General features: G+C 44.0%; 1 protein-coding gene across 1 annotated transcript in view; it reads right to left on the bottom strand.

Annotated features, from left to right (window-relative positions):
- CACNG2 (calcium voltage-gated channel auxiliary subunit gamma 2) overlaps nucleotides 1–27,209 on the bottom strand; it is a 120,195-nt gene that overhangs the window by 42,005 nt on the left and 50,981 nt on the right. The window lies entirely within an intron of this gene.

The following is a 27,209-nucleotide window of genomic DNA, read 5'->3' as shown; positions in this document are numbered from 1 at the left end:
TGAGCAACTGAACTGAACTGAATGTGAGTTAGTAACGTGAACACTGTCTGCTGCTGCTGCTAAGTCGCTTCAGTCATGTCCGACTCTGTGCGACCCCATAGATGGCAGCCCACCAGGCTCCCCAGTTCCTGAGATTCTCCAGGCAAGAACACTGGAGTGGGTCGCCATTTCCTTCTCCAATGCATGAAAGTGAAAGTGGAAGTGATGTCGCTCAGTCGTGTCTGACTCTTAGTGACCCCATGGACTGCAGCCCACCAGGCTCCTCCATCCATGTGATTTTCCAGGCAAGAGTACTGGAGTGGGGTGCCATTGCCTTCCCCAAATGCTGTCTAAGCACCCCCAACTCCCCCTTTCTCCACTGCCATGGCCACATTGGCCTGTCCTTCAGGATCTCCTGTACTGCTCCTGCAACCAGCTACTAAAGTGAGGGAGCCTGACGCAGGGTGTCACCAAGATGCTGTTCCAGCACCATAGTCGGTAGTCATGCAACATGCTGCCCCTCCCTCCAATTCTAGCCTTAAAAGTGGCAGCAGTCTTGGTGGCAAGAGGTTATAGACCTAGTAGTAGGAGATTCAGAGTCAGACCTCAGTGAATTCTGTCGCTTCTGCACTGCCAGCTATGAGCTGTGTTAGCACTCTGAGCCTCTTCTGTGAAGGGGGTTAATAACACCTACATCAAAACATTGTTGTAAAAAATCAAAGAATGTAAACAATGTGGGTGGGTGTAATGATTAGCACTTTAGATTCATACTCCAGCAATCTAAGTTCAAGTATCAATGGGATGTTTTTAAAGGATGTAGAGTGTAGAGTATAATATCTGGAGCAGATTGTCTAGGTTCAAATCTCAGCTCTGCCACTTACTAACCATGATGACCTTGGGCAAGAAATGTTACCTCTCAGTGAATTTCCTTATCTGGTAAATGATATTATGAATATCTGTGGAGTTGTTAGAAGTATAAATAAGCTAATAGACTGAGGAGAACATCTAGTGCAGAGTAGGAACTCAGTAAATGTTACTATATTATTATCATGTAAATACACGGCACAGAATGGGTGCTGAATAAATGGTAGCAGCTTACAACCACTTTTGAAAATGGTCTTTATTAGTATACTTCATCATATTTATCAATGGTTTATCCTGGTTTTGGTCCTCCAAACCTCACAGCTTTTAAGAGAAGGGAAGGCCACCTCATGGTGATGCTTCTTTTCTCATTCTTTCCAACTGGTCTGCATCTGCCTGTTTATTTGGCTTGTGATATAATCAGCACAAGCATGCAGGCTGAAAGAATGCCCTCCCCCATGTCTCCCCAATCTTCATTTCCCCAAATGTACCATGTCCATTATCCTTCAGGCTATGCTGCAACTTAGTGGGTATCCAATAAATTTCAGATCAATGAATACTGAAGGAATTCAGATCAAGGAAGTTTTTCATCCTAAACTTGGGAGAGGATTTTTTTTCTCAAGCTTTTTATTTTGCACTGGGGTATGGCTGATTAACAATATTGTGATAGTTTCAGGTGGGCAACAAAAGGACTCAATCCTACATAAACATGTATCCATTTGCCCCCAAATTCCCCTCCCATCCAGGCTGCCACATAACTCTGAGCAGAGTCCCATGTGCTATGCACTAGGTTCTTGTTGGTTACCCATTTAATATACAGCAGGGTGTACCTGTCCATTCCAAACTCCCTAACTATCCTTTCCCTTCATCCTTCCCCCTGGCAACTATACGTTGGTTCTCTAAGTCTGTGAGTCTCTTTCTGTTTTGTAAGTTCATTTGTATCATTTCTGTTTAGGTTCCACATATCACAGATGTCATATGATACTTCTTCTCTGACTTACTTCACCCAAGATGACAATCTCTGGGTCCATCCATGTTTGCTGCAAATGGCATTATTTCATGAGAGACAAAGTTTTTAACCTGTGGTTTACTGATGGCAGACATTTCATCAGCTAGAAATGCATGAATATTGTGATTTCCAAAGTGTGTTTTGCTGTTGCCAGCCCAAGAGATGCTAGTAAGGGATACACCATGATGGTTCCATTAAGCTGGAGCAATTCTGGGCTAAATGAGGTTAAATAGGTTTCTTTACTGTAGGGCTTTTCTGAGCCTTTACTATGCTAATTGCATTGTCAGACTCACCTGTGGGAACACAGTGCACAACCTTTCCAAAAATTGTGTGTGTGTTTCATCTCGGGTGCAGATTCTTTGCATTGTCCTTTGGGAAACACTGCACTAAATTAATCTTGTATTTTACACCTGTACTTTTATGCAGAGCAGAGGGTAATGAAAAAAGTAGAGTACAAAGGTTTCCAACACCTTTTTTTTTCCTTAAGCACTAGCGTGGGAGGAATTTTTACACATGTCCCTACACTACCCACCTGCCTCCACTGTGCCCTGTTGGCATCATTTGAGCCAGCTGAGTGCTCCTGTCCCCTGATACATCCTCTTCCCTTCATGCCTCAGACCCCAGAGTTGCCTGGTTTTCTTCCTGCTCATCTTCGGACTCGTTTGCAAGCTCCTTTTCCGCTGATTATCTCATTCATTTGGTGTCCTTGGGGCTCTCCCCTTGACCCTCTTCTCTTTTCATTCTATGTAAGTTCTTATAAGAATCTCATTTCACAGCTTCAATTTTCATCTGCATACTGATGATCCATGAATCTCTATGTCTAACCCAAAACTGTCTTTTTACCTCTGACTTAATGGTGCACTGGCTTCTCCCCTCTGACAAGCATCCCACAGATATCTACACATCAACTTGAACCCTCTTCTCAGAGGCTCTCTCTGGATAAACCATGCCCTTCATCCAGCTGTTTTCCCAAGCTGCAAATATCAGTCATCCTTGATTTCTACCTCTCCACCCTCACTCTCACCTAATTGCCAATTCTTTAAAACATCTTGAATCATTCATATCTCAGTCCAGACCACTCCTGACTTTTGTGCATTATCACAGCACCCTCCACCTTGCTCACATCCAACCACTTCCAATCTACTCTCCACTCTGTAGCCACTGTGATTTGCAAAGGTGAAATCTGGGCTTTCCCTTCTCTGCTTGAAGACCTTCAGCTCCCTATTCCTACAGGATGGGTCTTTTTGTCAAGGCCTCCCTGATTCAGCACAGTCTGACTGCCTCTTAAATCTCTAGCCTCACCTCTCTCCAGAAGCCATAGCCCAGCCACCCTGAGCTGCCCTGCCTCCTGTGAGCCACTCCTTGTCCGGCTCCTATCTTGAACTTCCCCAAATCCTTTCTGCATCCCTTCTCTTCCCTACAATTCCCTCTTCTCTGCCCTATCTCCATGCCTCCTATCGGTGCTTCAGCTCTCAATTTACTCATCAATTCCTCTAGGAAGGTTTCCTTGAAGTCTGCTCCTCCTTACACACCACCCCAGAGAATGGGCTGACCCCTCTTTCCTTTCCTACAGCCTTCCATGCTCATCCATTTGGTAGCATTTCCCACACCATCTTGACACGCTGCTTTGGCCTATTTCCTTGCCTCTTAAAAAGCTGCTGTGCTTACCCTCATGTCCTTAGGTGAAAGGTTGCCTGCCCACCTTCCTGAATCCCCAGATATGCCCATGCACCATGTCAGCTCTCCCCAGGGAGCCAGCAGGGTATTGAGGATAACAGGTAGTGGAGACTGTGAAGCCACAATCAATTTTGCTGAGTTAGTGGAGCCAGTGAAAGGCTTGTGGAGAAGAGATTGCAACTATTGACTCAAATGAGGTTTGGGGATTTTCTGTGGTTTGCAACAATCCATTTGCCCATTACCAGTTGTGATGTGGAATTGGCAGCACTGACATATGGCCTGGGTCTACTGCAAGGGAGGGAGCGGGCTCTGGTGCCTGGGGGCAGAACTGATTTCTCCATTCCCAACTTCTCTTGTGCCTTCTCTTATTCCTGGATCAATGCCAGATTGGCAGCAAGGGTCTTTGTTGCCAGGCACTGTGATTTGGTTTACTTCCTGTCTCCCTCATTAAATGATGCCCACCCTTGGAGCAGGTATTGCAGAGGTTTTATTCACCATATATTCCCAGTGCACAGCAAGGGCCTTGGCTTATACCAGGTGTTCTGTGGAATGAATGAATTGAATGAATGTGTTCACAGCCATAAGTGCATGGAAGTTCACGGCTTTTGGAAGTGAACACATCTGGTGTGAATCTTGGTTTTATCACTCACAACTCATTTGAGGCCCAGTTTCCTCATCCAAAAAAAGGTGTGTAATCATATCTACCTCATAGGCTCATTATGAAGGTAAAAGGAAGAAATCTGTGCAGAATCCTATCTCTGTTATCTAGTAGGTGTTCCACAGAACATCCATCTCCCATCCCTCTTCAGTTCAAAAAGCAATGTGTGTGGTGGGAAGGAGCTGGGCGTGGGAATCAGATAAGGATTGAACTCTGTGTTCCTCGCATCTCTGAGCCTGTTTGTTCACCTGTAAAATGGATTAATAGCTTCTGCTTTTGAGGCTTTCTGAGAAGATTCATCCAGATAATTTATGTTTAACACCTGCCCCATTCTAGAGTCTAGTAACTCAGTTAGTCATCAATCTAAAACTCAGAAGCCCAACACATTTTAGCCATTTGCCAAGAGTACAAACATGACTTGCAGAGTCCACCTGATCATAGTAGCTGACAAATTAACACATGCTGAGCGACTGCTTCTGATTTTATGTGGCTACAGGGATTCCATCTCTGGGTCAGGAAGATCCCCTGGAGTAGGAAATGACAATCCACTCTGGTATCATCCAGTATCCTGGAAAATTCCATGGACAGAGGAGCCTGGCAGGCTAAAGTCCCTGGGGTCACAGAGAGTCGGACATGACCGAGCACACCCGCACACACACTCCATCCTAGGCAGAGAGGGAGGGCAGAAGGGAGGGGTGGATGCTGAAGTCTGAGCTGTGTGCTGGTGACACCTGGTGGTTTTTGAATGGGCTCCAGGACTTGGGTCCGGGACACTGCCAGCCTCTCCTCTGTGACTTTGCTCCCTTGGGTCTTGGAAGCACTGACCTCCCCTTTCTTCCCAAAGAGGAGCCTGCTGCCATATGGCCGTGACTTCAGCTGGCCTGGAACCTGGGTGGAACCCGGGGGAAAGCAGCCAAGCGTGCCTGCAGGGGCCCCTCCGAGGCAGCTGCTCTCCTGCCCACATCCCAGGCTGGAGGCTGCCCCGATCTGCTGCCAGGTCTCTCTCTGCCCTCACATGAGTGACTGGCTTTCCCCTTCCTGGGCAGACAGGTGGCGGCTATATGTGCTTGGTTCCCCTCCACCTCTCTGCCATTCTGCTGGCCTCTGATGCGTGCCTGGCCCTGCTCCTGACGAGCCAGAAAGAGTGAAGTGGGCGTGAAAAAGCAAGGGGTGTCTCTGAGAGTGGATGTGGCTGCTCACCCAGAACTAGCCTCCAGTTTTGAAAGAAGGAGAGAAACAACAAAATGGCATGCAGAGAGAACTTAGAGAAAAGGGATGGAAATTCGCTTCTAGCGAGTGCCTACTACACGCCTGGCACTTTCCATAAAAGATCTTTTAAAAGTCTCGCAACCAAACATTCGGAAATCAGAAAGATTGATAAGGGATTGCCCAAGATTACACTGAAGCCATGGGCCAGAACCAAGATTTAAACCCAGTCCTGTCCAACTCCCAGCTCTATGCTCAACCCACTGCATCATGATTTCTCAAACTTGAGTAGTGTTTAGGGGGGTATTAAGTGAATATAATTCTTTAAAAAAATTATTGTTTATTTTAAATTGATTTTTATTGATGTATAGTTGCTTTTACAAGGTTGTGTTAGTTTCTGCTGAACAGCAAAGTGAATCAGCTTTATTTTTACATGCATCCCCTCTTTTGTAGATTTCCTTCCCATTTAGGTAACCACGGAGTACTGAGTAGAGTTCCCTGTGTTATACAGTAGGTTCTCATTAGTTGTCTATTTTGTACACAGTATCAACAGTGTATATAAGTTAATCCCAATCTCCTAATTCATCCTCCTCCCTTTCCCCCTTGGTGTCTATACATTTGTTCTCTATGTCTGTGTCAAATGAATATAACTCTTATGGCTCTGTAGGTTGACAGATTTTTAAAAATTCTGATGTTTAAAATGTAAAACAAATGTCTTATGCTCACAGCATATGAGCTTATTGCTCTTATACAATTATAAACCATAAACAAAATTACCAAGGAAGTACAGAAGGGCAGTATTAATCGAATTCAAATGAACAACATTGATTTAATGTGAAGAGTGATGTTGTTTTCCTGGAGCCTCTTTTGAGTTCATTATGCTTTGGCCAATACATGCCAAGTGATTACTCTGTTTATCTACCAATGTTTTCACTTTGAATTATCTCAAGACCCTCACAGATAAATACCACTACTAACTAAAAAGGAAGATACATATGAATATGTATGCAAACATATGAATATATACATTGATTATAACTATCTGAATTACTTGGGTGTACAGCCAAGTAATGCTGTGTTAGTTTCTGCTGTACAGCAAAGTGAATCAGCTATATGTTTACATACATCCCCTCTTTTTTTAGGTTTCCTTCCCATTTAGGTAACCGCGGAGTACTGAGTAGAATTAGCTTCAGTAAACCTGAAACTAACACAGCATTGTAAGTTAACTATACTTAAAAAAAAGACCCTGCCAACATGTCATTTGACCTCAGTTTACAGGAGCCTGTCATCCACTTTTGCTTCTTTGTTTTCTCCTTAGCCTGTGACAATTAAGGCAGTAAATTCCTTGCTGAATGCTACTACTTTTGTGATGTAAAATTAAATTTATCAAATATTTTAAGAGGTGAAAGTGGTGTTCTACAAGTCTGACTTCCCACTGCCACCAACCACAGCAAGAGAGAAGTTCAATCTTTGTCGTGTAAAAGATTGCAACCCAAGGGCCGATTGTTGTCACTTGAAAGTGGGACATACCTGCCACCTCAGTGGCAGTTGGACATGTTTATCAACCTGTTAAAAGTTAAACGCTGTCACTTGGGGGTGGTTGCTCTGCGTGAACACAAAGGCAAGCTCCAGCACTGAATGGTGTTCAAAGATCCGTATAAGCCAGTTATGCATAAGTGGATTTTAAAAGATTATCATCAACTAGAAAATGCATAAGCATGTGGCCACACACACACACATACACACACACATACACAGAGCATGGACCGTGAGCCTAGGCAATACTACACTGGGGAATCGTCCCTTGCCCTCTGTGACTGTCCTCAGATTAGATGAGCAAAGACAAGCGATGGGACAGTCACCTCTCAGCACAAATCTTCCAAATCTGTTTGCAGAAAGTAAGTGGCTCAGAGAAGCATTCTCTTACTGGCAGGAAAACTTAAGGCAGGTGGTCCTCTGGGAGGCAATTGAATGACTCTCAGCCAAGTGACGGCACAACTCTCGCTGCAAAGCGAGGCTTATAGTATGGGAAGAAGTGTGTTCCCACGGATGCCCTCGGAGGAAAAAGATACTGAAGTTTTTTTCCCTTTTCCTTCAATTGCTACCTACAAAATCTCTTCTGTTTTCTTCTGCCCGTTCCTTTGTTCTATGATGTGGTGGACTGTTTGAAAGTAATATAGACTTAGGAGGGAGGCATCTCGGATCTGAATGCCAGCAACATCGTTTCCTGGCTGTATGACCTTGGGCAAATTACTTAACCTCTCTGTGCCTCTTTCTGCTCATCTGTAAAATGGTGCCGTTGGTACTGTGTGGCCACCTACAGGGTTTGTTATGGAACTCATATGAGGCATTATATTAAATACTCAGTGTTTGGTCTTGTATCGTTGAGTCCTTGAGCCAGTGCAGGATCACATTGCATCATTCACCACCTTGCACCTGGCCAGAGGCCAGTAAGAGCTCCAGAAAGGAGGAATATGGTATTTGCTATTCCAGTCCTTATCCTTCAAGAAGGCTGAATTGGGTTGCACCTCCTCTAGGAAGTTTTCCCTACTTCCAGAAGCTGAGAGAGAGAGAGAGGGAGAGATGTCTTCATCAAGTCCACTCCTGGCTGCTGGATTTGCCACCAAGTCTGTGCTTGTTTGTTCCGGTCATAAGTTTTATCTTTAAGACTTTTCTAAAAAAAAAAAAAAAGTTTTTATTTTTCACTGGGTCTTCATTGCTGCACAGGCTTTTCTCCAGTTGTGGTGAGTGGGGGCTTCCCTTAGTTTCTCGGGGTTCTCATTGCGATGGTTCTCTGGTTGCAGAGCACAGGCTCTATGGTGCCTTGGCTTCGGTAGTTGTGGCTCCCAGTCTCTAGAGCACAGGTGCAATAGTTATGGCGCTTGGCCTTAGTTGCTCCACAGCATGTAGGATCTTCCTGGTCCAAGGACTGAACCCATGTCTCCTGCACTGGCAGGCAGATTCCTTACCACTAAGGCACCAGGGAAGCCCTATCTTTAAGAGTCTCACATCTTATGAGGTAGGAGCAATTTGAGGGCAAAGATGACTTTTTTGGACTAAACTTAATGAGGAATACTGAACGGCATAGGTACTGAAATCATTCTTGAAATAGACAAAGGGGAAGTAAGAAGAGAATTAATTCTATTACTAGTGCCCCATGTCCTTTTTACTGAAAATGTCGAAGATTAAGTAGAGTTTGTGCAGGCATGTGCACGTATGCACACACCTCCTGCCCCACAGGAGCTTCCCCTTTTTGCTCCATGCACTGTGGGTGTTAGGACACATGCCTGTCCCTCTGCTTTTCCCGCAGCGCAGCTGCATTTATCTCCTGGGACAGTGTCTTCTTCAACCAGGCATCACAGAAACAAAAAGATACTGGCAAATAATAGATGCTCAGTAACTATTTCTTGAATGGAGTTGAATTAAAGAGACAACTAGTACTCTAGCCATTTAAGACAAACTTGCAGGTTTGCGAGGCAAGCTACACTGTTTTCCATCCTGTTAAATATGCATGTTGGTTCATGTATTTGCCAACGACAACAGCAATTAAACAGCGGGTGACATTTACTGAGGACTCACTATCTGCTGCTCACTCTTACTTTATGCCTGTGATCTCATTTAACCTTCCAAACAATGATTACAAAGCAGGCTCTACTACCATTCCCTGTTTGGAAGCTGGGAAACTGATACATAGAGAAGTGAAGTGACCTGCCCACGGTTGCTTAACTAATGGATGGAGGCGGGGATTCAGAGCTTGCCGGCTGGCTCAGCCTATGTTTCCTGAATCCCTGCTATGCACTGGGTACACTCTAGGCATGGTACTAATCACACCATCAGTGGCTCTCCTTTGTGTGTCCCAGAATGTCCTGGAGGGCTTGTCAACATACAGGGTGCTGTACCCCAGTCCCAGAGTTTCTGATTGAGTGAGTTTGGGATGAAGGCAGAAAATCTCAGATGCTGGTGGCCTGTCCCTAACGAGGAAAAGCACTGTTAGCAATGTATAGAGATACAAGCTATAGAACTGGGCTGGTGCCAAAAAAATGCCCAGTGAGAACAGAAATTCATCTCTGGAACTCAAGTGGGGAGAATGAACAATTTGTAGACCCTTCTTATGTGCCAGCCCTGCTCTGACACTAAGCTACTTCAAAGGCAAGGCATCTTCCTTATTCAGTCTTTACAATGTGGAGAAGTCACAGAGGCATGAATTTGGAGAAGGTTTTGAAGTGGTAAGTGATATAGCATTTGGCATTTGTATGCTGGGGCTGGACCAACTCAGTAAAAATCACAGCTGTGCCCTTCCTGGTCGAGTCATTTTGGGCAGATGACGTAACCACCTTGTGCTCAGTCTCCAGTCTGAGAAATGGGGTTCTAGGAGGACCTACCTTACAGGGTTCACCGTGAGAGTCAAGTGACTTAGAATGGCAGTGCCTGGTCCAGAGTTTGTCACTGACTTTGCTAATTGTTAGTTAGTACAGAAAGACTGAAAGAGTGAGGCTCCAGCCACAGAAAGGGTATTGGACTGAGAGTTAGGGGAGTTGCTTAAAAACACATGGGAAGAACTTCCCTGCTGGTCCAGTGGTTAAGAATCCGCCTGCGAATGCAGGGGATGCAGGTTTGATCTCTGATCTGGGAAGATCACACACGCCGCTGGGCAACTAAGCCCATGCACCACAACTACCGAGCCTGAGGTCTGGAACCTCTGAGCCACAACTACTGAGCTCGCCAGCCTAGAGCCTGTGCTCCACAGCAAGGGAAGCCACCCCAGTGAGAAGCCTGCACATTGCACCAAAGAGTAGCTTCTGCTTTCTGCAACTAGAGAAAGCCTGTGTGCAACAAAAACCCAGCGCATAAACAAAAATCCCCAGAAAACAAAACAAACTAACCAACTAAACATGGCAACAATAATCTGATGATAATCATGGATAATACAGTATATTTGTATTTCTTATTGAGATATTTGTAGGCCAGACATAAGCAAAATGGTTTACAGCAAAATTTCACTGAGTCCTCCTGGTAATCCCAGTTATTACCTCTATTTTCAGGAGGAAGAGACCGAGGCTCTACCTGGCCTCGTCAACATGCTGCGTGATCTTGGGAGAGTTGCCTGGCCTCTCTGGCCTCTGGCAGGGGGGTGGGGGGTGGCCTCAATGGTCTCTAAGGGCTGTGCTGCTCTTGCCGGGTGACTCCTCAGCCTGTATCATTAAGACACATCAGTTCTTACAGCTTTGTGATCCCCAGAGCTGGGAGCTCCTCTCCCTCAAGCTTCAGGCATCAAAAGTTCCCTAGAATTCCTGATTTGGAATTCAAGACACCTCATGAATCATTCCCAAACCATGTAGTACTTTTGACTGCTGGGCATCTGTGTGGGAGGTGGCATGATGGCCAAGGTGAAGCTGTGAAACAGGCAGAAGTTTCTGGCACCTTCTCAGCCCACTCAGTGGTGGGAGCAATGACCCTTCTTACCCACTTGCTGGGTAACACACGCATTCCTGTAGGCTCTCTCAGCCTGTGTAGAGAGCCTATAAGGGAGGGGCATGGAAAGGTTTCCTTCTTTAGATGAGAAAACTGGCCCAGGGAAGTCAAGCTGCTCATCCAAAGCCACTCAGAATGAGGATCAGAGCCAGGACTTGAACTCAGGCTTGTCTGTGTACAAAGCCCATGTTAGTGACTACCACCCTAAACCGTCTCTCCGTGTTTATTTCTTCCTCTTTCTCCTGATTTCTAGTTGTCCCTTCACTGTGCCGGTCCCTCTCTGAATTTGCTCTTAGTGTCCCAGGAAAGATCTGATAAGCACCTTCAAGGTACTAAGAAGCAGCAAAGACACTCAACCCCCAGACTGATTTAGTAGCTCTGGTTTGAGTTGCTCTCCTGACCATGGACCCCAGGGCCAGATGATCATTGGGGTCCCTTCTGGATCTAACATTCTTTGAAGTGAGGTCCTGCAACTCCATTAGACTTTGCACAATCCCAGATGTGGGAACTGTAGCACATTTCAAAAATTAAACTCAAACTTGTTCTTTATATAGAGGAAAAAACACTAGCTATTCAGTCTGAAAACTCACTCTGACTCCCCCAGCAACTCACTGTGTACGACCTTGGGCAAGTCACTCCCCCTCTCTGGGCCTCATTTTAAATGAAGTTTGGATGAGATGATTCTTCTTGGCTCTATAATTTGGAGATCACATCCTGCCTTCCAGTTGCTTGTATACCTGCCCACCCCCATGCTGGAGGACAGGGTCCCCCCAGGAGGACACCAGTACCCCTTCTCTGCCTTGGGCAGTGTTTCCAGGGGCCAGACAGCGCTACTCACAAATTCTGTGTTCAGTCAGTACTGTAGAACGAATGAGTGGTGCTTCAGTGTATCTAGTAGGCTGTTCCACTCTGCACATGGTAGCATATTACATCCAGATAATCACCCACGATAGCAGCTAATCTGGGTTCTTAAAAAGGAACTGTATTCTGTTTTGTCTGACTTGATAAAATAGCTCAGCTTCGGAGACATTGTGTTTATCTTTAACTACAGTTGAAAAAAATAATTTCTAGTAAAACCTTCTGAAAGTAATTTGACAATCTGGGGTTTTCTACCTCTAGTCATTTTTCTTGGAGAAAAGCAAGCAATGAAAACAAATGCTCCTCAGTTACAGGCAATGCTGCTTGGGAATTTAAAGTCACAGAGAGGAAAAATGTAGCAGAGTGAGCACACTGTCTTAAAATCTGGTTATATATTTTCATTGACATCTTTAAAATCCGTGTCACTTGCAGACCAATGAAAAGCTCCAAATTCTAATGCTATTTCTCATCTTGACTTGTTTTAAGCTCTGAACCAGTCGCGTGAATGCGCCGCCCCAGTTTGCTCTTTAGGCAAAGGATGTCAGCACCGACCCACTTCCTTCTCATGCGGCTGCTTCTTTCTCTTCTCTCTCTCTACATTTTTGTCTTTTTAAAGACTCATCCAATCCGTATCATTCTTCCTCTCTTCCCCTCCTCCTTCCTTCCTCTTTCTCCTCCTTTACCTCTCTTCCTCTTTCTTACTATTCAACTGGATAAAATGTCAGGGCTTTGTTGATTTGTTCTGTTCTTTATGAATGAAGATAATATTTATGGAAGAGCTTTGTGGATTTCATGGCAAAGGCAAGCTGAGAACCTCAGCCAATCGAGAGAGAGTTTTCTTAAGAGTCAAGTCATATTTTGCTTCTAAAACCTGATTCCCAGCCCTTTGTGAGAGTTCCAGCTCCAATGTTAAAACACATCCCTTTGGGATTTCCCTGATGATTCAGTGGCTAAGACTCTGAGCTCCCAACACAGGGGCCCAAGTTCGATCCCTGGTCAGGAAACTAGATCCCACATGCCCCAACTAAAGATCCTGCATATTGCATCTAAGACCTGGCACAGCCAAGTAAAATAATAAAAATAAATATTAAATTAAAAAAAAGGTATCTGGTTTTCCAAGCAGAAAAATCCTGACTGATTAGGAGCTCTAGCTAAGGTGATCTTGGGCTCAGCCTTGGCTAGAGGAAGGATGGACAAGTTTAGAGTAAAACTAAGGCCCAAGAGATGATCAGTGAACCTATAATGAGGGCATTTATTTGCTGCAAGCTTTTGTCAGAGGTTTTTAAAATTAAGTATGGTGGACTTGGGGCTTCCCTGGTGGCTCAGATGATTAAAAATCTGCCTGCAATGTGAGAGACCTGGGTTTGATCCACGGGTTGGGATGATCTCCTGGAGAAGGGAATGGCTACTCATTCCAGAATTCTTGCCTGGAGAATTTCATGGACAGAGGTGCCTGGTGAGCTATCGTCCATGGGGTTACAAATAGTCGGACACGACTGAGTGACTAACAATTTCACTTTCATAGTGGATTTAATATGTTGTTAATTTCTGCTGCACAGCAAAGTGGTTCAGTTATACATATTCATACATTCTTTTTTATATTCTTTTCCATTATGGTTTATCACAGGATATTGAATATAGTTCCTGTGCTATACAGTAGGACCTGGTTTATCCATCCTGTACATATCAGTTTGTATCTGCTAACCCCAAACTCCAGCTTCATCCATCCTCCACACCCTTCTCCTTGGCAACTCCAAGTCTGTTCTCTGTGTCTCTGAATCTGTTTTGTAGATAAACTCATTTGTGTCATATTTTAGATTTCACACAGAAGTGATAACATATGATATATGTCTTTCTCTGACTTACTGCACTTAGTTTGATAAAGAGATTGCATCATTAAATTGTGGCATAATCTTCCAAACTAGATATCCTTATCCTCACTTTGCAGATGAGGGAACTGAGGTTCAGAGAGGTTAAGTGGCTTGATTAGGGCCATACAGACAGGAAGTGATACAGCCCTCTGACATCAAAAGCCTATTTCCATCAAAGTTCGTCTTCTTTCTGCTGAGCAATACTGGCTCCTGGCATCAGGCTCCAGATGAGTGGATTGGAGCCATGGTCTTATCCCTCGGATAAGACGGAGGGATCAAGTGAAGCCCCTTACTCCCACTCCTGCCTGTCCGAATCCCAGAGGGGTGGGAGAGAGGGAGGAGGGAGAGGGAGAGGGCTTGAGGTTGTGTGTCTGAAAAATGAGAGGTGAAATGGGGCTCCTGGCTGTGTGTTTGTGGAGAGAGAGAGAGAATGAGGATGAGAAAACCAGGGTAAATATACAATTAAGTGGTGTTTATTTCCAAAATGAAAATAACATTATGGTTTACTTCCGATTTTAAAAGCAAGGCATGCTTGTGGTAACAGATTTAGTCTGTACAGAAAGGAATAAAAAAGAATGTGAAAACAGCCTATTATCCCCTAATCTAGAGGTAATTGTGACCCACAGCTGGACTTTGAATTCTACAATAAGGTTTAGCTACCTCAAACTCACTTTGGTCTTGCCTATTGGCAAGTTGCCATGGAGACCTCCAGAAAACAGTTAACAACAGTAATTCTGATTTTCAAATTTTGGATTCACTTGTCACTTTGAGGTAGCTGGGTTGTTGTCACCTGATAACTTCTTTGGGCTTATTTTCTCTAAGATGAATTATAAAGCTAGCAAAAGAAAATGAGCCCATTAAACGTCATGTTTTCGAAGATGAAGGAGATGGGAAAAGTTTTGTTACGATATTAAGAAAAAAAAGAACATAGAATTATGTATCCAATGTGATCTGAGTCTTGATTAAGATATATATTTACAATAGAGAACAAACTAGTGGTTACCAGTGGGGAGAGGGGAGTGGGAGCAGTAAGATAGGAGTAAGGAATCAAGAAGTACAAACTACTACATATATAAAAAAAGCTATAGTGATGTACTGTATAACACAAAGAATATAGACAACATGTCATCATAACCATAATGGAATATAACCTTCAAAAACTGTGAAGCAGTATGTTGTACACCCGAAACTTACATAATACTGTACATCAGCTATACCTCAATAAAAAAGCTATATATTTCATTCACAGAAAAAAAGACATAGAAATTTAGTGCTTTTCCTAAAATGTTATCTATGTTTATTCTGGGTGAATTATTTTAGCTGTCTTTCTTTATATTTTTCTGTATTTGCTAAAGTTTTATAATGAGCATGTTCTGCTTAGACAGTCAAAGAATAATACTTGCTATTTTTTAAAAAGATAGATGTTTGGGACTAAGATATTTTTGAGATACTTGGTGACTAGCTTGTGCAGTCACTGCTAGGATTAAGCAATTTCCTGCTGACCTTAATCAACATTCTAGTCTGGATGGATGTTGGGAGTGGGTGGCAGGAGTAATGGGCAAAGGGGGTGTTCATTTGAGTTTCCTTTCCTACAAATGCCTTAAAAACTGCACTGTTGCTTATGAGTGGTAACATCAGTTAAAATGACCAAGCAAAAGTTTCTCCCTGTAGGAACCCCGAAAGTCTTCATTTATTCATAGGGTTCTGCTTTCCCATTGAAAACTGATGGCTTTGCCCATGAACATCTGCCAGAGATAAAACAAAAGGGACAGGTAAGAAAAATGGCTTGTAATTTTGGCTCTGTGGATGTGTGTCATCTAGTAAATTTCCTCAGCTTGGTGTTTCTGGTGTGAAACTGTCAAGAACTCCCTTGAAAGCTCCCTCTGTTTGGGTCCACTGGCAGAGAGACTGGGAGCCCTAGTCCCTCCTGGGTAGAGCTGATATGCCTCTCCAGCCTCCCACTGCTCTGTCCTTTCCAAATGAGTGGTAAAGACAACAATAAAAACCAAGAATCCTTGAATCTCAGGAGAGAGTGGAGAGGTGAAAGAAGGTCTGTTTTATGGTACACCTTCAATAAAAAAAGATTTACAGGTAAGTCATTTTCTCTTCTTTCTAGGTGTTAGATTGAGAAGATCCAGTAAACTAAACCCCAGAGAGAGCTTGGTCTAAATAAAAAATTCCCACAGCTGTCAAAACAAATAGCAACCGATCAGAAATACAACGTCAAGGGAGACTCCAGTTCCCAAATAACTCAGAGAAGTGTTGGCCTGTTACAGCAAGAGTAAAGACTTAAAGGGACATTGGGAGGGGATTTAGAATGCTATCCTCCTCCTCCAAATCTCAAACTTGGAGGCTGATTGAGAGAAATGAGTTATACGGGTCTAAGTTCATCTCTTAAGGAATAATCAAAGCCCTAACCATTAGTGAAGAATACTTTTTTTCTTCATTTACTAGACCGTCACTGAGTGCCTTCTCTGAAATGGCTGTGAGTTGGGTGATGGAGATGCAGAATGGAGGGAAATAGATTCATCCCCAAGGAGCTTGTAGCACTGAGGGAGGAGCTATAGCTATAATTCAGGGTGTTACATATAGTGCTAGAGGCAAATGCTGGTTACTATTGTGGGAGATAGAAGAAAGGCAACTCTGTGTGTGTGTGTATGTGTGTGCATGTGTACAAGCTGATGATTGGCAGATTTGAGTTTCAAGGATGTGAAGGAATTAGGCAGGTAAAGGGGGCCCAAGGATAAGACTGTAAGTCAGATAGAATATCCATGTGTTCATTCATTCATTCAGCACATATATTGAGCTCTTACTGCGTTCCAGGCACTGTCCCAAGAACTAAGTGAAAAAGACAGATGATGTCTCTGCCTTCAGAGAGTTGACCTTCTAGGGGAATAGATAATGAATAAGTAAGCAAACAAATCTACAAAGAAGAGGCTTTCAACTATTGATGTGCTGTGAAGAATGAAAGCATAATGTGACCTGAGAGTGTGGTAGGCATGTAGGGGGCCACACCCTGAGTCAGCAGTGCAAAGACCTGAGGAAGAGCACTCCAGGTGGAGAATACCGCAAGTGTTAGGGTTTGGGGATGAGAACAAGCTTGGTGTCTTCAAGGATCAGAAGAAAGGGCTGTGAGTGAGAGGGGTAGCGGAGGCAGGTGATGTGGTCAAGGTAAGCAGGATGCAGATCACAGAATGCCTGTGGGTTGTGGTGAAGACCTTAAGAATTGTTTGTAAAGAATGAGAGTGGGTAAGTAGACCACTTGCTCAGCTACTGGTGGCCTGGGCCAAGGCAGTAGCTGTGGACATGGACAGAAGATGATAGTTTGAGATTACATTCTGGAGGTAGAATCAACATTATCTATGGAAGCACGAGTTGTGATGGAAGAAGGAAAGAGAGGAATCAAGGATAACTCCTAAGAGTTTTGTCCAAGCAGCAAGTAGATGGTAGCCATTTATAGAGGTGGGGGAGAGAAACTTGGTGTTATTTGGGTTTTGGTGGGGTTGGTTGGCAAGCATTTGAGGATCTATATGGATGGTTCAGTGTAACATAAACCCCAGTTTATAGAAAGGGACAAATGATAGCTGGAGGGGCAGGGTTTGGTCATGGAGGATCCTATTGGCCCCATGAGAGAGTCAGATTAACACTGAAGCCTCGTGTGTCGATGAAGGGTTTACAAAGTAGGGCAACACTATCTGGTTTCATCTTTTGAGAGATGTGCTTCCAAAGCAGATGTCTGTTTGGAAGGATGTGGCAGAAGCAGAGAGACCACTTAAGATGCTGTTGTAATAGCCCAGGCAGAGTTGATAGCCTGAAGAAAGATGGACTGAATAGAAGTGGGCAGATTCTTGAGCTATTAGGTGGGTAGAAGATGCAGGATGTAGAGATTTGTTACATGTGAGATGAAGGAGAGGGTGAGCGCTTATTTTCTAGGTTTCTCAGTTCGTGGATGGTGTTTCCATTCCCTGCAGTGCAGTGTAGAGCATGGGGAAGGTTGAGAAGGAGGAGAGTGGTTATGGACTCCAGTGTAATGGATACCATGTTCTGCTCCCCAGGTATCAGCCCTTCCCTCCTACTTCACTGAACACTGATTTTGTTCACAGTTGCCTTCCTCCCCTTCATCCATATAGTCATGTCCTTCAGGGGAAGCTGATCACACCCCCAGCTCCAGGGATGGTTCATGTGTCTGGGCAGGTAACCCATCACTGGCTAATGATTAACATGAGAGCAGTCATATGACTAACTTGGACCACTGAGATAGGAGGAGAGGTTTTTTGGGTGCTTCTGGGAAAGCAATTTCCTTGTTTTTACCCAAGAGCACCTGAAAATAACCCTCTTGATTTCTCTGGGTGTTGTCCTTTGAGGATGTGTAGCCCTAAATGCAGTCCATGGGGTCACAAAGAGTCGGACACTTACTGAGCGACTTCACTGTCACTTTTCCCTTTCATGCATTGGAGAAGAAAATGGCAACCCACTCCAGTATTCTTGTCTGGAGAATCCCAGGGACGGTGGAGCCTGGTGGGCTGATGTCTATGGGGTCGCACAGAGTCTGACACGACTAAAGCGACTTAGCAGCAGCAGCAGCAGTAGCCCTAAATCACTGTAGCTGTCTCACTACCATCCTGAGGATATTGAGAGAAACAGGCAAACAGGCTGGAACCACCTAGTTATGTGAGAAGCCCATTTCCATATTGTGAAGCCAATTGGATTTTCTCTTACTTGCAGCTCAAAGCATCTAAACTGATAGAAGGGCCAGTGGGACCCCCTGGTGGAGATCTCCAGCAGGCACATGGACTTTCTGTCTAGGCCTGGAGATCAGGCTGTGATGTGAGATGGACAAAGTACCCCGCTGCTCCCACTGTTCTGAGAGTTGTTATTAATAGAACTGCTTTTCTATTCAAATAAGATTTTTTAAAAAAACCAAGGAGGTGGAGTAATGAAGGGAAGAATGTACTTGAAGAACACGTTCCATGGTGTGGTGGTGTACAGGGATGGATTATGGAAGCTCTTTAATTAAAAATCTAAAGGAGAGAAGCTAATCATTGAAATGATTCAGACAGTGTTCAGAGAGAAGCTGAATGACCTATTTTCTGCGATTTTTAGAAGTGGGAATTCATTTGGTATTGGTTGCCCCTGATGACCTCTAAGAGACGTAGCTAGCTGAGAGGACAAAGGATGGGCACTTTTGGAATCTGGCATACATGAAGGCCAAGTCCAGTTTCCACACTTTGGAGTTGTAGTGTCTCCCCAAGTCTCTTTTGTAAAACAGAGGGGAAAGTGGTCCTATGAGTGAAACTGGGGAGCTTAGAAAAATCCTGTACTGTGCCCAGAAAATGGTAAGGGTGAGAAAGGGAGGGAGGAAAGGCGGGAAAGAGAGAGGAAGCACTAGAGCGTCTTTCTTCCATTCTCTCTCCATCTCTCCACCTTCAGGTTTTCCTCTTCAGCACCTCTGCTTGTCACATTTGATGGCTAGGTCTCTGTCCTACCTTCCTTGACCGATCAGTGGCATTTGATCTGCACTCTCTCCTTGAACTTCTTCACTTGCCTTCAGGCACCCTCTTGTTTGGCTGTCTTCCTAACTCACTGGCTACTCCTTCTCAGGCTCTTTGTTGGTTCTTCCTATCGTCCCCAAATGAACCGTGGAATGCTTGAAGTCTCCTTACCCCAACGCAAGTAGAGAGTTCAACATCCTCTTCATGGTCTATATAGCTTTACCCAATCTCTCCCCTTCCCCAATCTTCTCTGCCACCTCTCCTACCACTCTCCCAGGTCACCTGGTCTCCTTACTGTTGCTGGAAAATGCCAAGTACACTCTCCCTTCAAGCTTCTTCACTTACTATGCCCTCTTCCTAGAGTCTCACTATCTCACTTCTTTCAGGTCTTTCTTCAAAATGTCATCATTTCTGAGACACCATCATTAGCCACTCTGTATAATCCAACGACTCCCCACCTTATCAGTTTGCATTCTCTCTCCTTAATCTATCTTCATAGCTCTTAGCACCACTCAATGCATTATGTGTTTATCTGTGCGTTTCCCCCATTAGAATGTCAGCCCCAAGAGAACAGAGATGTTGTTTTACCACAGATCTATCTCCAGCTTCTGTAACTGTATTTGGCACAAAGTCAGCTCTCAGTAGATATTTATTGAATGAATATATTCATTGAGGGTTATGGCTACTGTTACTACTAATGTCATTATTTTCCCCAGCTTTAAGATACTATGGTTTATACCTGTAAAGCAAGAGGGAAACTTCCCAAGATTCCTTTAAGCTTCCCTACCCCAGGATCTGTAGCACAGTGGATATTCTGTAAATTGCTTACATGGGAACAGATACAAACAGAATTACTATGCTAAATTACTGATACTAAAGAGCCTCAGATCACCATACTCCTGGATGTCCTAGACTTCCTAAAAAGCCATCCTGAGCAATATGGTTAGACAGCCATTTAGACACGTCTGTTTTGACCTATGGTGAATGTCAAATGAAACAAAAACATTCTGACATTTTAAGAGCTTTAATTTACTCATGATAAAAGCCATAGCATCTGAATATGTCAAGTTTATAAGGCAGAGACTTTGGAAGAGGAATACGTGCCTACCTAATGTGAGGGCATGTCAATGAGTTGATTGACTCGTTGAAGGAGAACACTGGTAAGATGTTTGGAAGTAAAAGAGGTTGCATCTGCAAGATACACCTGAAACTTGGATTTAACGTGAATCTGTCACACTCATTGCAATTTGAAGTTGGGTTATATGTGAAATCAAAAATTGCTAAGGTGAGTCAAATACATGCATCTCAGAGACCCTGGAAGTACAGAACACAATGATTGTTGTCAGTCAGTAGGATGTGGTGGAAAAAGCATAAACTTAGGAGTTATACAGGCTGGAGTTGGAGACCTAGCTCTCCTGGGCATCATCAGATAAGTTATTTAACATCTCTGGACTTTAACTTCTTTCAGCTTGGCAGAGACTGCAATGATCACCCAAACCTGCTTTCCCTGTAGTCTAGTACTCAATCTCACAGCATTTCTCAGCCCTCCTTTCAGTTAGGCATGGCCCCATGACTGTGTTCTGGCCAGTAAAATGTGATGAAAGTGATGTGTGTCACTTCCATTCCTAGACCATTAGAACCTCTCCTGGGCCATCTTCCATGCCCCTTCCCCTTCTGGTTTGAGGCAGAGGAACCTGGTCCCGTGTGCTGAAGATGGTGGACCCACAGGTGGAAAGGCATGTGTCCCTCAATCAGTGCTTGGAGGAAAGCTGCCTTTTTTGGACTTTAAGTGTGAAAAAAACAAATGCAAGTGAGAAATAGACTTCCATGTACTAAGCCACTGGAATTTGAGTATTTAGTTGGTATATCAGATATCATTACCCTAATACCTTTGTAAATATGAAGATAAAGATTTTTTGGGGGAGGGTTAATATATATTTAATTGAAAACTCCCAGAATATCTTGGTATGTAGTTGTTTAATTGCTAAGTTGTGTCCAACTCTTTGAGACACCATGGAATGCAGCACACCAGGCTTCCCTGTCCTTCACTATCTCCCAGAGTTTGCTCAAACTCATGATGGGATTGGTCTGATGTGCCAGACCCCACTACTCTGTCAAATGATGCCATCCAACCATCTCATCCTCTGTCACCCCCTTCTCCTTCTGCCTTCAATCTTTCCCAGCATCAGGGTCTTTTCCAATGAGTTGGCTATTGGCATCAGGCAGCCAAAGTATTAGAGCTTCAGCATCAGTCCTTCTGATAAATATTCAGTGTTGATTCCCATTAGGATTGGCTGGTTTGACCTCCTTGCTGTCCTAGGGACTCTTGAGTCCTCTCCAACAACACAATTTGAAAGCATCAATTCTTCAGTGCTCAGCCTTCTTTATGGTCCAACTCTTACATCTGTACATGACTCCTAGAAAAACCATAGCTTTGACTATATGGACCTTTGTTGGCAAAGTGATGTCTCTGCTTTTTAATATGCTGTTTAGACTGGTTATAGTTTTCCTTCCATGGAAAAATTTCATGGCTGCATGAAATTGGTATGTAGCAAGGGTTTAATAGATATTGGTTCTTACTATCCTCTTGTTAGTTAATCTACAATAGTCATTACATGTCGACCCTGAGATGGTTTTGCTAGACCCCAAGGAGATATCAAGAAATGTAAAATATAGTTCCAGGTCTCTAGTTACAGAAAATTATAATGTGGAAGACAATTACCCTTCAGGTGTACCTGTATCCTAAAATGTCAAGCCTCTGAAGGACAAGAATGGACAGAGTGTCTCTAGTATGATCATTAGAATTCAGAGGAAGAAGGTACTTTTGGTTGGGCTAGTTAGGGAAGACAATAAATCATCAATATTGGAAGAAAGCAGTTATGTAGGCTGCCACAAATAGTGGGCAATCAAAGAAGAATTTCTGTTTCATTTTGGACACATGATATTTTTATTCTCTTAGCAGTTATCCATTGCTAACCATGTTAGCAATGAAAGCTATTTAGAAAATTAACCCAGAATGTGGAAAAAGTGATAAATTAGGACACGGATGCTCATTACTAGGACATTTATAATGCCAAATGATCAGAAACAACACAAATGTTCAATACGGGGAGAATGCTTAAGTAAATCACAGTATACTCTTCAGAAGTTATCTGTCTCCAGGATCCCATCAAAGTTCACAGTTTAAATTACCACCTGCACAGAATGACTCCTACATTGTGACTTTGGCCCTGACTTCTCCAAACTCCACTCCCTATCTCTCACTACCTACAGGATGTCTTTATTTGGTTGTCTCAAAGACATCTCATACTCAGTGTTCCCAAACCTGAGCTTATGATTCACACTCCTTCTCCATCCCTCCAAGCTGCCTTCTTCCAGCATCTCTTGCCTCACTATCTCCTGTTGTGAGAGTCAGGACTCTGGGAATCATCCTGGATCTTTCTCTCTTTCATCTCCAAATCCAATCTATTAGGTCCTAACTATCTTTAAAATCCATGCTCGCCTCTTCATCTCTGCTGTTGCCTCCTTGGTCTAAACCACCATCTCCTTCCATCTAGACTGTGGCTTAGCTTTTCATCTGCAACCCAGGTTCCTTTCCAATCTTCAAGATCACATCTCTTAATTTCACTCCTGCTGTTCCTCACCCCCCAAAACTCCACAATGACTGTCAAGTTCTTCACATGGCCCACGGAATACCTCACTGTCTGAGCCTTGCCTGTCTCTCCATCCTCATCTCTTTCTACTCTTCTCCACCTCCTTCTCTGCAATCCTGCTATAGGATACAGCGTAGCTGTACTTTCTGTTCAGAATTCACTTTTCAAACCCACTCCTCCGCCTCCAAATGCACTCTTGCAGGTCATGTCTACATATCTTCCAGATCTCATAGACTCAGTCACTTCAAAAATGCTGTACATGGTTCTGCATCTAGGTCAGGTTCCTTTGGGACCTGCTATGTACCTTATATGGGGCTGCCCGGGTGGTGCAGTGGTAAAGAATCTGCCTGCCAAGGCAGGGGGTGCAGGCAACATGGGTTCAATCCCTGGGTAAGGACAATCCTCTGGAGAAAGAAATGGCAACCCACTGCAGTCTTCTTGCCTAAAAAATTCCATGGACAGAGGAACCTGGCAGGCTACTGTCCATGGGGTCACAAAGAGTTTGACATGACTGAGCACCATCACCACTACATAGCTTATACAGACGGGGAAAAGGAAAAGGTGGCTTGGGGAGTTCTGGATGGTGAGGAGCCAGATGCTAAAAAACACTTATTGCTGATAATACAGAGTGGATATCCTACCTTTATACAACTCAGTGTCAAGCCATAGAGCAGAATTCTGATATTGAATTTGAATCAGGGCGAGTCACTTAAGCCAAAAATATTTATGATGTGCCAGACCCCACACTACTCTATGCTATATCCCCTACTCTTGTGTAACTTACCACTTATTTAACACATTTCAAAAACCTGGATTTCAGGAAAGCAAATTCGTATTCAGGGAACTCTTGTGAATGTGTTTTATTTCCTTGAGAAAGACATTTAATTTTCTGGGTCTCTGTTGCAATAACAATGCTTGATGACTGCCTTGTGGTGACTGGGGCTGGCATTCATGCTGCTAAAATCCTTGGGCATCTTCAGGCCTTGAACGTGATGCTGAGGACAAGTGGGGCTTTGAATCTGAGCAGTTGAAAGTGTGGCTTTCCCAAGACCTTTCCTTGATGCCTTCCCCCTCCCCCTGCCCCCACCAGAGGACTTGTGTTACTAAAGCAGAGAGCTGAGCAGGTTCTGGCTGGCAAGGACCCAGGGATTAATGTCCAGGGTGCTAACATCATAATTGGGCCACCACTGAAGGTGGCAACATCTGCTGTTTGAGGCTCTGATGCCAGAACCCCCGTTGCACCCCCTGGCTGGCCAGGACCTCTGTCTAGGGAGGCAGCTTGGGTGGCCTTAGGGCTGCACTTAGCACATGTTCGATAGCTACTGACAGGTGTTGAAAAGCTCTCATTAGGGCCAAGAAATTGACTTGTGTCCTGGGCTTCTCTGGAAAACAATGAGGACCCATGGGAAAGGCTTTGTGCCTGAAGGAGCCCAGGGACTGGTAATTGAGTTACTGTTAAGGCGATGAGAGGCTGTGGTCATGACAAGTATTAGTGGCACGAGGCTGGCAGGCCAATGCAAGGCCATCCTGCGTTTTCTCTTTGGCATGGAGTATATGGGGATTCATTCCTTCCTTAAACATGTTTAGCAGGGCAGTAAAGCTCAATAATCAATGAAGGCAGTTGGGAAGTCAGACTTCCAAAGTCTGGAGGTGGCAAATGGGATGCTTATTTGTTGGGGGAGGGTCACTACATTCTTCATGGTTACATGTCTCATTTAATGACAGTATTCCTGGGATGCTGGTCCTCTTATCCTCATTTTCTTTCTAACTCTCCGCCTCCCCTCACTTTTTCCTGGATGACTCTTACTCAGCCTTAAGTACTTCTTACTCAGAGAATGTTCTAACTACAGCCCTCCCATTTGTACCCCCATACTCTCTCTTTATCAATTTGCAAATATTTTTTTTCCTTTGTGATATCATTGGCTGTTAGCTTGTTTTTGGTCTTTCTCCTCCTTTATTTTATGGGCAACTCAAGGTTAGGGACCTGGATGGTTCTGTTCCCCACAATCTCATCAGCCCAGTGTGCAGTGGATTTCCAATAAGCACTTTTCAAATTTGTCAAATGAATCAATGGTTCTCAAAAACTGTTGGCATTGTCTCTGACAATGTAAATGCATATGAGCATATTTATAGGTGCCAGTTCATTGTAACTCTGTTTTCATCCATTTATTCATACGTGCGTCATCTCCATTAGTATTTACTTAGTACCAACTGGGTGCTGAGGATGCAAAAGTAAATGAGAAAAAGTGCCAGCACTTCAGTAACTCAGTTGGGGGTGGACTGCTGTAGATGTGGAAACATGGGCAGTCAAAGGGCTGAGTCAAGTTTGGAGTGAAGTCTGAGTCAAGTCTCCAGGTTTGGATCACTGATCCTTTAGCTCCTTGATTGTGTGACCTTGGGCAAGTGACTGCATATCTTTGAACCCTAAGCATCTTGTTGTACAATGGAGATAATCATATGCATCTTGCAGGGCTGTTTTGATACTAAATTGAATGAGATAAATATGTAGAAGCAAAGCTAAATACAGAGAAAATGTTGTTATTATTGTTTGTTTTTTATTACTTGGATAGGGCATAAAGAGGAGTTAGGTCAATTCTACCTAAAGCGGGGTGATTAAGGAAGCTCTTATAAATGAGTTAATGTCCTTGAGGAAAGGTAGATAAAGAAGGAAAGGTTTTTTGGAGTGAGAGCAAAGAAGGACTTCTTGGGGGATCTGGGATTGTGGTATTGTGAGAATTAGCATTTCTCCATTTCTCCCTCTCCCTGAAGGGCACATGCCACTCTCTCTTTTTCCCAGAATTTGTTCTGCTTGTCTTTTGGGTATCCCCCACTCACCCGTCCATTCCTCCTCCCTGGCTCTCACCCTGTTCCCATCTTTGTCCTCCCCACATTAGCCTGTACCTCATTATCCCTCTTCTCTTAAAACTGGGAAGAAAGATGAGTTGGAAATATCTCTGTCATCCATCAAATAAAACTGAGAGTTGGCAGCTGTGGTTTTATTAATGACTACTCAATTCTTCTCTCCCAACATCTGGAAGATATGTGCCGCAGGACGAACAAGCCAGTGATACATGAGGAGAGATTTATCAGCAACTTGGAGATGGATGGAGACCTTGAGGCCATCTCATCCAGCATTCACCCTGGACAGGAAACTCCTGGCAGCATTTCTGAGGAAGGGCATTCAACCCCTGCCTGGACACTTTCCAATGACCCCCAAGCCCACGTCAGTGGAAGTCAGCTCAAATGTGTATCACTAGTGTGAATTTTGGAGAAGGAAATGGCAACCCACTCCAGTGTTCTTGCCTGGAGAATCCCAGGGACGGGGGAGCCTGGTAGGCTGCCATCCATGGTGTCGCGCAGAGTCGGACACGACTGAAGTGACTTAGCAGCAGCAGCAGCAGTGTGAATTTTAGTCTCCAAGTCCAAATTTCAGTACAAAAGTACTTGAAAGTCAATATCTCTTTGAGGAAGAAATAGTATGATGTTCAAGAGTAAGGGTTCTGGGAACCAGGCTGCCAAGGTTCACATCCATACCCTATCACCTTGAATCAGTTAACATAGCTTAGTCTCTGTTTCCTCATCTGTAAAATGGGAATGATAATTGTTCCTCTGTGCAAGCTGCTGTGAGGAATACTTGCAGTAACAAGGGATGCACAGAGAACACTGCTGAGTACATCGTAATAGCCTGATAAGTGTTAACTATTATTACTGTCTCTTTTTTGTTGCTTTTGTTCAGTCACTCAGTCATGTCTGACTCTTTGCGACACCCATGAACAGCAGCATGCCAGGCTTCCTTGTCCTTCACTATCTCTCAGAGTGTGCTCAGACTCTTGTCCATTGAGTTGGTGGTGACATCTAACCACCTCATTCTCTGTTACCCCCTTCTCCTCCTGCCTTCAATCTTTCCTGGCATCAGGGTTTTGGTGGAACCCTTTTAAAGCAAGGGCTAGGGTGAGATTATAAGGGCCCAGAAGAATCCCCAGCTCCCCCAAATCCTTCTTCTTCCTGTTCTATATTGAGTAAAATGTCTTCACCAAGAATCATTGCCTTTCATCACCTGGTAACAGAGAAGTTTGTGAGAGACTAAAGGGAGTCAAACCTTTGCAGCTGGGCAGCCCATAGGACTTGGTTTGGCTGCCTATTAGCCAACTGGCCACAAGTAATTACCTATATTTCTGTACTTCCGTCTCCTTACCTGCAGGAATGGGAACCAAAAGTCACACATCAGATGACAAGTTCTGACTGATTAGCATCACCTCCCTGGTTCATTCCTGTCCAGGCTGCCTTCATTTCTTTCCTTGGTTACTGCAACTTCATCCTGATGGGGCCTCTGGTTACTGCAACTCCATCCTAAGTGGTCTCTGTTTCTATGCTTGTTCCCATATAGGCTGTGTTCCACCCAGCAGCCAGAGCAGCCTTCTGAAAACCCAAGAGAATTAATGTCGTCCCTTTCCTTGGACCCTCCAAGGGCTT

This window comes from Bos mutus, chromosome 5 (genome assembly GCF_027580195.1).
Source record: "Bos mutus isolate GX-2022 chromosome 5, NWIPB_WYAK_1.1, whole genome shotgun sequence".
Lineage (NCBI taxonomy): Eukaryota > Metazoa > Chordata > Mammalia > Artiodactyla > Bovidae > Bos > Bos mutus.
The sequence above is the reverse complement of the archived record's forward strand: the minus strand, read 5'-3'. Positions and strand labels throughout refer to the sequence as shown.